This window comes from Neodiprion pinetum, chromosome 2 (assembly GCF_021155775.2).
Source record: "Neodiprion pinetum isolate iyNeoPine1 chromosome 2, iyNeoPine1.2, whole genome shotgun sequence".
Classification (NCBI taxonomy): domain Eukaryota; kingdom Metazoa; phylum Arthropoda; class Insecta; order Hymenoptera; family Diprionidae; genus Neodiprion; species Neodiprion pinetum.
The window spans coordinates 32,975,753-32,985,911 of record NC_060233.1 but is presented as its reverse complement, the minus strand read 5'-3'; the positions used below and the strand labels follow the sequence as shown (position 1 = coordinate 32,985,911).

Below are 10,159 nucleotides of genomic sequence, written 5' to 3'. Positions count from 1 at the left end.
GAATTACGTACCGCGGATAAGGAACTTTATACGTCCCGGAAAAGCGTGAAAGCCTTTTTCTCTGGTCGATGCCGCAGCCGTCTCGCCATTCTCTTAATAGTTAAATAAACGTGTATTCTGAAAGCAGACGTCTATAATCGTAATTCGTCACTTCGACAGGTTAAATCGTATTTTCGATTCCACAAGGGCGTAAAAATTGCATGAAAGAAATCGAATACAGGGCTCGGAATCTGACCCAAGAATAGCGACATCAATTAAAGATTGCATTAAATATTTCTGCCTCCGTAGAAAAGTAAAATTCCGCAATTCAAGTGATGGGGACGAGGGGTTTTCTTTAACGTGTAAAATCGCGATATCGTGATTTGTGCTAAAAAGTAAAGCACAAGTTGCAGCCGGTCGTATTATGCGAGTATAAACTACGTAAATTTTCTCTCTGCGCCACACAATAATGTGACTGCATATACATGACGAATGAATATACAGAACTGAATATATTCAACCGTAAATTGAGGCATAAATATGTAATAAGCAGGCTGCAGAGCGAGAGTAGCTACAGGGCTTGCCAAGTTTGTACATAAATTGCGGTGGAAAACTTTTGTAAAGGGGTTTACATCGGTGGTGGTTGTACTAAGGGTATACGGAAACAGAGAAACGTAACACGGTATGATAACGACAATTGCTATTTTCTCCTACGGATATTGTATCCGGGTGTAGCCGCCTGCCGGTGTGTTTGAATTTGTTTACCATTGCTACGCTGGCTTACTTGACAATATCGCTATTCAATCTTCGCGTGATTGAAAACCACATAACCGAAAATATGATGAAGTGAGAAGGAAAATGCAGTCGAAATATTTTAATCTTATCAACCGCCAACTAATGGCACGACCGAACTCTCCTACGATTTCTATTAAGTGTGAAATAGTCCCTGTCATATTTCCGGTCCGAAAGTATCGGCTGACGGGACGAAAGCTCACCGACGCGACGGTAGACGTCAGTCTGGTTTTCACTGACGTTAAGTGCTCTAATGTGGCCTGGACTGGAGTGGCGCTGTTCATTATCGTCGTGTTAATTGCTGAATTTCAGGTTAACTGAATTCGTGCTACTGGCAAATTTTCAACTTACTTCTGGTGCTGAAAATTAATAGAGTACTTCGATATAATAACCCATGGAACTTGCCCATCTTGGAATGGTAAAATTTTTCCTACGAAATACGATTCACGTTCGGTTTCAATCCGGCGTTACATTTCTTCTTTCACGAAGAAACCCTCCCTCCCCGAAGCACAAACATTTCGGGCTTATCGGTACAGAACTGGAATATTTATATGTACAAAATTCAGTGCAATATTAAGGGCTTCGTAACGGCTCCTCGAACGGGGCTTCCGGTTCGATCATTCATTAATCAAATTTTCTTCGCGTGAAGCGGGAGCTTTTTAACGCCAACCCTTGAATAATCAATCACGGGTAATTGATCGTAGTAGATATTCCCGGGAAAGATCGGAGGGGGCAGAGTGTATGTACCTACTCACCTGTACCTACATTTCGCAAAAAAGAAAGGACAAAAATTGAACGAAGCGTAAATGGAAGAGGCAGGGGAAAGGTGAAAAAAAAAAAAAAAAAATGTACGGAAATTGAAAGAAAAACAAATTTTTACTAATGCCTTCCGAATGCATAATTAACGAGCATCGGTCTCACGTCCCGATAATTATCACTCTTCTCGATATCAGTAGCTTCATATCCACGAGTGTAAATTCATCCCGACCATCGGCTACCTACCGATAGTCAATTAAAGCAGAGAAACAATAGAATATTCAGGAAGTTAATGAAAAATGACAGGCGTATTACAGTCTTGGCCCCGGGTCCGGGGGAGGCGGTGGTGGTACAGGTGTATTTGATGGGAGGAAAAGGTGGGCGAGGGTATTCCCTGCAGGGTAAAAGTCACGAGAGATAGGTGGGCGCAGGGCTGGAGACACGTAGAGGCGATCTATCCGGCTGTTATGCCGTCTCTTTATCTTTTTGGCCGTACGAAAAGCCGGGCTTCCTTCCCCAATACTGCCTAGTGGCTGTGCCGTTAAAGTGTTGCAGGCAGCCCACGTACACGCGGAGATGCTCGCAGCAGCTCGATTTTACCACCATTCACCGAGGAAAGAGAACGTACCCTACCCTATACTACCCTACCTACCTTATACCTTACACCCACCAACCTAGACTCGCGATTCTCGGCCAAGACTTTCCTTTTGGCCACCTTCCTCCGATGCGCACCTCCTTTCTGCCTCACTTTTCTATGGCTCAGAAGATCGCGACGTATGGCTAAGCAAGGTAAAAGAACAACAAGTGCCGAATGACATGGATTTCCTCGATGGGCTGGCCTCAGAACTGTAACTAAAAGTCGTCACAGAACAATAATTATTGTTACACCGATATTTCCTTTGACGTAAATTGAAAATTTTCGCAAATGACAGGAGCATCGAGCCTAGCCGTGGATATTTTTCGAAGCCATAAAATCGGTGCCTACTTTAGTCAGGTCGAATTTTGGGCGATGGAAAGGAAAATAGCAACAGAATCGTAACTTAATAACTGCGATAAATCTTGTCGTGTCAATTATTTTTGTCTCTCACGACTCTAATGAAAATGAGGATTTATTCCCCGGAGTCGGGGGTTATGGTAATGCCCGTCAGTCACCCTCCAGGAAGACGGAGCTGCAGGGTATTGGTTCTCCAGTTTTGCGTGCGAATATTATGCGAAGGTGACTATTTATCATACGGCAGTTTTCGCGGCCTCCCGCAAACCTCTGGTCCCTGAGAATCCGCGGTCCGGGACTCCAGGACCGCTCTTGGGCACAGTTAGTATAAATTTCCCCAGCGACTGCTAACCTGGCCACATAATATTGACGTTCAATGCAACTCTGGCAAACCGCGTCGCACGCGTTTGTTCGCGATGTTACCTTATACAGGTGTTCGGGGTACATTTTGCACGCTGCATTGTTGCATTGTTATACCCGCCTGCGTACCTGCGCATATTATGCAGCGGGTACGTGTGTACGGTATGTACGTAATTCGGATTCGTCGACGGGTAGGTAAATCGTTGGCGTGCAGTTACGATAAGTAGGTATAGCTCGCTTCCGTACGTGACTTGGATTCGGAATAGAAACCGCGACGTATTATATTAATTAAAACGCCTATATAATTAGCCGTGTATACTTGATTTGCACCGTACGTGAGCGCAATTTTGCGCGATCCGCCGGTTTCAATGCCTCTTTCAAAATTTATCTCGCAGCGAAACCGTATATAATATGCATTCGTTAATGATTCGTCGAAGCGAATTCGTTACATCAACGATCATATTCACTCGGATGAAAAGTGACGCGGTTGTATTTCGTACGCATTACACCGATCGCTGCAGTTTCAATTCTTCGAAAAGCACATTCCGCGAAAAGCTGATCGCGGAAACGGATAATCGCTATACAATTGCAGATGAAAATTTTGTCAAAAATTCGCAGCTTATATCTGTAATTCATTAGTGCAGATCAGTTTTGTTCTATGCTTCTGTATTAAATCCGTCATCGTTGTGCAATCAGAACGCTCTTACACGAGTAACGAGCACCTAATGCCTATGAATTAGAAAAGCGAAATTTGGGGGAAAGGTACTGATACTTGATATTTTCATCGCATACGCACTTTCAATGCGGTTACACACAGTACATTTTTTTCATGATGTATTTAACTGAAAATAACCGTCTCATTAAACCGGCTTTGTTTCCATGCAACAAGAACTACGCGAAACTGTCGAGGAAGTAATTAAAAATTCAATGCTCGCTGTTTGTTTAACCAAATTGGTAACCCCCGCGATGAGATGCTTTATCATCCCCTTGGTTTCGTCCACCGTGCGCAAATAATACCTGGATATTTTATTTACGCGGGATGGACATTTTCGCGTGACATTATGCCCCAGGAAGTATTTTTAAAACGCTCGCGGATCGTGCGTGTAATGTAGGTGCAGCGGATCGATGTCGGCGGGTTAGGCGGAAGGGTTGTTGTTCGGCTTGACATTCACGTCGCGTCTTGTTGTCGCGAATAACGATACAAGTATATTATGGGACGAGAGTAGGAACTAATTTGGCAGAAAACCTCTGGTTACGCTTTAATGTAAATCTATCGGCCCCGATTTTCAGCCCTTCCGTTCCACGATCTGCATAATACAGCAGTTAAGGATTCCGGGGGGAGAAAACAGGCATGTACATGTATACCTACCTCCATGTACGTATTCACGGGGTATGCGTGCCATTATACGAGAAACATATTATTAAGTCCTGTATATTTGTTTCCTTGACGTGAATAAATATCGCACGCTTCACAAGCTGAATAAATCTCTTTCTTCTTCAAATCATCGATTTCCGGTATTCGTTGGTGGATCCTAATATAAGCTGTTTAGACGGTTGTACAACCCTCAACGTCATGGAAATAATCATCCCAATCTTTCCTGCTTTTCGACGATCAGCTAAATAATGTACGCATTGCTGAATCTTTAAAATAAAACTCGATGAATTTTGAATAACGAAGTTTTTGCGGTTTTGTGCCTGTTCGTGTAGTAGTCTCGATGTGTATAAATTTTTTATTTATTTTTCTTTGCATTGCTGCAGTAAACGAAAGGAAGATTGAAATGTCGAATTTAAATCGAAATGAACAATAATTCATTTCGTGCACGCTGAAAGAAGAACCTGATTTAAACAAGCCAAATAAATTTCATTCAGTCGATTTGTTTGAACCAGTGAATTTTGAACTCGTTGAATTGAGAATTTCGTTTTATCAACAAAAATGACCGGTGGATAATTTTCTAAACAGATTCGATATTTGGACCAGTTGATTCTGTCCAGATTCAGATTCACAAAGTACCAATAGATTCAATGAATCGTAATTATTCGAGCGAAGTACAGTGTTTCCGTAATTGAAAAGTTCAAATTATCAATATGTGAGTTAAAAATCAAAAATTGAGGTCTGGCCGGGTCAAAATTCATCTTTACTACCCACAATTGAGCGCTCTTGTATCACTTCTGACGCAATTCTTCGCAGCGACGCAGAACACAGGTTGATGTAAGCAGGGAAGTCCTTGAAGGTGTTGTTGTTGGTTTTCATCAACACTGGGGTTGCTCGGTCTGTTTCTCTCTCGTTCCTTCGTCGGATGCGTACGTCGCATTCCCGAGGTGTCCGTCCGTGTACACAGACGCCGATCCCGAAAGGTACGGAGAGTTGTGTATCCGCAGCAGCAACGTTTGCGATTTCGGCGTCACGGCGCCGACGCGAAAATTCGCGGGACGTCGCGACGCCTCTATCCTCAGTCGAGCACCGCTCACCGTCCGCGACGCTGGCAACCGTCGCGCAATTATACTTTTCTCAAGCACGTCGCAGACAGCGTAATAAGCTGATAAAAACCGCAAGCACGATAAAATTTTCTTGTCCTCTACGCATAATATTTTAAATATGTCCACTAATCGCCACGTCTGATCCTCGTCCCTTTAATCATTCGCACGACGGGTTGTAATTTTTGTTGGTAATTTAACTTGTATTAAGCAATATTCTCAGCTCCGTTGCGAGATTGTTAATTAACGAATTGTATCAACGCTAGATTGAATTTCAGGTTTCCAAATTCTCGTTCAATGGTTTCTATTTTTTTTTTTAAATTTATTCTTGCACTATTTCTAACTTCTTAATCTGCTTGTTTATCTCTATCGCGAGCACGTTCGTACTCCGAGATTTTCACAAGGAAAACTCGGAATTTATCGGCTGTAAACTTTGGAGCTGATTTTCACTTCAACGTGTCGATAATTTTTTTAATTTTCTCTCCTTCATCTTCTACTTCTACTTCCTTTTCTTTCCTCTTGCCGAGACGCTAATCAAATGATTAAAAAATAATCGTAAAGTAATTTCTTTCAAGAGGATTATGTGATTTTGAAATCAGTGCTAAATCGTTTGTGCAGGAAGAGAGAGAGAGAGAGAGAAAAAGAGGGGGGACAACGAATGATAAATATAAATAAACATAAATTAAAAGAGAAGATAAATTATCAAGTGTAATTGAATTGTATCTCGATAATATTCTCGTTTCGTCACGTGACACGTATCTGCACTATACTATATGTCTATAATAAGGAGTAACAAATAATAGGGTCATAAATTCACGTACATTTATAAATATCCGTGGAACATATAACCTGTATCGTTGAGGCATGAATAGTTGATGACGGAAAAGCTCGCGTAACGTAAATGTGAAGTTGCAACAATAGTATCTCATCTCCCTGTACCTTGTATTATATCTATAATGTACGACGTGATTAAATGTATAGCGACGATACACGGAACCGTTATATACAAGGATAACGAGTAACCCTTTCGGGTCACGTTCCGGGAGCCTGTGTAACGAGAAATTGGACATATGTTGAGGGAGCGATAAAATGTCTATGGTGTTTTATTCGTATAAAATAACGCAAATCATCCGCAGAGTGTGAGAGTTTATTGAATAACGATACCGTAATTCACATTTCGAAGTCGATGAAGATGCGGTGAAATTGGACGCAGGTAAATAAACATATACGTATGTATAAATGAAACGTTAATACGCCATTCGAACGTAACGAATAATTATAACAATATTAACACGGATGCAACATAACGATATGCAAATTAAGCTTGTCAGAATACGTGTTTTATCCATATAAAAAGTACGCTTAGACATTGCCTGGGCAAGAAATGATATCCGTATAAAGGTAATACCGGTCTCTGGATATTGCGGAAAAGTTTGTTCACCGAGTTTCGCCGCGGAATCGCCGGGTGAATTTCGTAATCTCGAACTAACACGGGGCAGGGGAAGGGAAACGACACCGCAGTTGAGGAATGGAAATGAAAAATATTCAATCTTAAAACTTATACTTTGAGGACTCAGTCGGGAGTCTGGCTCGGAGTGAAACCCTAGTGAAGTACTTAAAACAGGAACAAGTGAACCGAACTCGGACGGCCGAACGAATATCGTTCCTTGAATATTCAATACCGTCGCGGGTGCTCAGCAGGAAGCGGAAGTTGGCACCGTCACCTTGATCAGGTCAGTAATATCATGTCTTCGTTTATCGTTGTGTGTGATTTTAATGCAACTTGATCGATCGCCGAGTTGAGATGGAATTGGAATCAGAAATTGCAATTCGAGAATGAAATGTTGGACAAATTGATGGCGCAGGCGACTTTCGAAGCATCTCTTTCGCAAATCGTTTAATCGCCTTGCGTGTTCGGGTAATAAGCGGATTGTCATTTTCCGGGGGGCTTGAAGGGGTGTAATAATATCGACTAAAGTTTAGTAGCAGGTGGTACACAGCCTCGAGTACGAGAGATGATGGTAAAAAACGAGTTGAGATATTACTAACAAAATTACATCGCTTACATAGTTGAAACTTTATTGGATAACCTCCGACCTAAATTTTCCTCCGTCAGCGCAACCATCTTCTATCCATAATTCTTCACGTAAGTTTTAGAAGAGCAACTAGAGCTTTATCGCTTCTACGGGATTTTTCCCCCTTTTATTTCTTGCTTTTCATTACTCCGACTTCATTTATTTCTTTTTTTTTTTTTTTAATCGGTTTCCTTATTTCCCTACCCGCGGGCAAAGAGAGTTTGAAAAAATTCAACGATCCTCCGCGAGGATATTAATTTCACGGAATATTGAGTGCATGGGCTCAACGTTCGTTTCTCTCGTCCCTTGATTCTCCTTCGCCTCAATTTTAGGTCAAGGGTTATTTGTTCGCGGGTCATTGAATAATGTTGTTAATCAAATACGCTTACACGTACATAATATAACTGACGGTGAAATTATGCTCGTTGAATAAATATCGAGCTCGCGATGCAGCTACGCGTTTTAATTCTCTCTACTTCTTATATTACGGTAACTGCATTGTAGTTTGAAAAGCTGTATAAATCAGATATACATATATTATATATATATATGTATATATATAAACTACGATTTTCAATTTTTTTTTTGCACTCGCTCCACAATTTATTGACATTTTACGAGTCAGTTAAACGGAATTTTATGATACCTCGTATCTAAGTATCTTGGAATATTCTCCGTGTGCTGATAAATATTCTACCTACATATGTAATATTACTATTAAAAATGTCTACTTACCGTTTTAATAACGAGTGTGTAAAAAGTTTTATACATTGATCACGCAGATTGTAATATCGGATCCAATTTTATAATCTATGTTTTCCAATTTTCACTATTGCGGACGAAAGAGTCGAAGTGCAAGTGATGAATGTACGATTATCATATCCATACCACGATACAAAATACAACACCGTGAACACAATTTTTAGAAATTTTCTTCCATTCAATATCAACGTGAGTGTCTCTTTTCCGGAAATAACCAAACAAATTGTCTGCTTTTTACAATAGAAGCTAAGTGGAAAGGTCGACGATTCGTTGACAGTTGCAAGTTCAATGAGTATCCGAAGTTCTTTCAAGCAGTATCTGTAATTATTTATTTCCTGGCATGAGTAAATAACGACATTTGATTTGTACCTCGGTACAATTAATTATTATTATATCGACGCGATTTCGAGAGGTGGCCGGCTGATGTCGAGTGTAATTCAATAATAATTGTTACTAGATAACTATGTCAATTATCATCTGAAACAATTAATGCGTGGTATTCATAGCAGTCGCGGAATTGAAATCACATTTTCAACACGCGTAAATTCTGGTCGCTATTTACACACAAGACTTGAAAGTTTCACCTGCATATATTCCGAAGCTGGACTTTAAATCCATCGAAAATTTCGAATCAATCAAACAAGGCCTGAGTATCGATGAAAATGTGCGAATGGGTCTATTTGTATTATATGTTGCCGCTCATCAACATTTGGCAACCCTGCAGTGCGATATTTTGATTGAATGATTCGATGCCCTGGGGCGGGAAGCTACGAGGTTTCGGCTAAAACGTGGGTAACGAAAAATGTAAGCTTGGAATAAAAGTTCTCGGTTCATGCAATTCGTAATAACCACTGCAATCATTGCTCGCAACGCGGATGTATATTTTTTTCCGAATTATTAGCAGCTGAGCTTTTTCACGTGTTTTGTAGGTACAAGCTCTAAATTCAACAGCGGCTAGTCGGCGCTATCTAGCAGCATAAATAACGAAAAACTTTCCAAATTTATAACGCTGTATCACGCACCGTTCCCCCGCAGTGGGTGGAGGTATGTATGAAATCTAGTCCGTGTAGCTGCACCTGTTCAACACGAAAAACTACTTCCGGACTGGCTGCACGCTCTGCAGCTCGTTGAACCTCAATGCCGATAATATTAATAAAACCGGTAATAAATAATCAGTCTGTATTATATTGCAGGTAAAAATAATTTCAGTTCGACCCGCGTCGCTGGGGTCGAAAGGTTTTGCAAATTCCCATACTTTTGTCAAAAAGCTGTACGCCTATGGGGCGTGTTGGAAAATTAGGAAATCGTGTCAACGGAACTATATGGCTCTGTTTTTTAAATTTATCATCATATCGATTTCAAATAATTTCTATCCATTTAACTGGCGACGATATTATTTTCAATTTGATGTTTCGACAAGCGTAAAACTAACGGCCATGCTACGTTATTGCTCAAAATTACTCGCGAACGATAGAAATACCGTACACGTTATTGATTTTTGTCCAATTATCGGGATACCGAAGAGAAACAATCGCTAATTTTCCTGACTCCAGCAGTCCATTCATCATTATAAACGTTCAGTTTCACATACAGCGTGCTTCGAATTAGGTAACGTGTGTAATTAATTTACTCGGTGCATCTGCGGTATTCTTACTCGCGAAGACACGAAGAGAAAATTTATGAAAGTACAAAAAAAGCTCACATACATGTATATATTTTTTCGACCCGGTTCTTTAGAACAACTATTATTTACTCTGTATGGAGTGACAATATAATTTTTATAAGTATACAATAGGCGTGATTATTCGATTTCGAAATTCACCTACCGTGAGTTTAATTTTCGTTAATAGTGTTTATATTTCGCACGTTATAACGCGCTAGTGGTGAAAAGCTGATAATCACGGTTCGAACTTTATAACACATTCCAAAATAAAATCGAATTTCGCTTTCTGAATAAACAAGGATGTAT

General features: G+C 40.5%; 1 protein-coding gene across 2 annotated transcripts in view; it reads left to right on the top strand.

Annotated features, from left to right (window-relative positions):
* The first annotated feature begins 5,681 nt into the window (after window positions 1-5,681).
* The window catches only part of LOC124213138 (leucine-rich repeat and immunoglobulin-like domain containing-NOGO receptor-interacting protein 4), a 236,524-nt gene continuing 232,046 nt past the window's right edge, over window positions 5,682-10,159 (top strand). The window contains exons 1-2 of one of the 2 annotated variants that reach the window (XM_069133335.1): window positions 5,682-6,566; window positions 6,924-7,086. The gene's annotated coding sequence lies outside the window, so the exon portion shown is untranslated. Of the gene's footprint in view, window positions 7,087-10,159 lie in introns of both variants that reach the window. The other variant, XM_046614082.2, reaches the window with a different exon arrangement.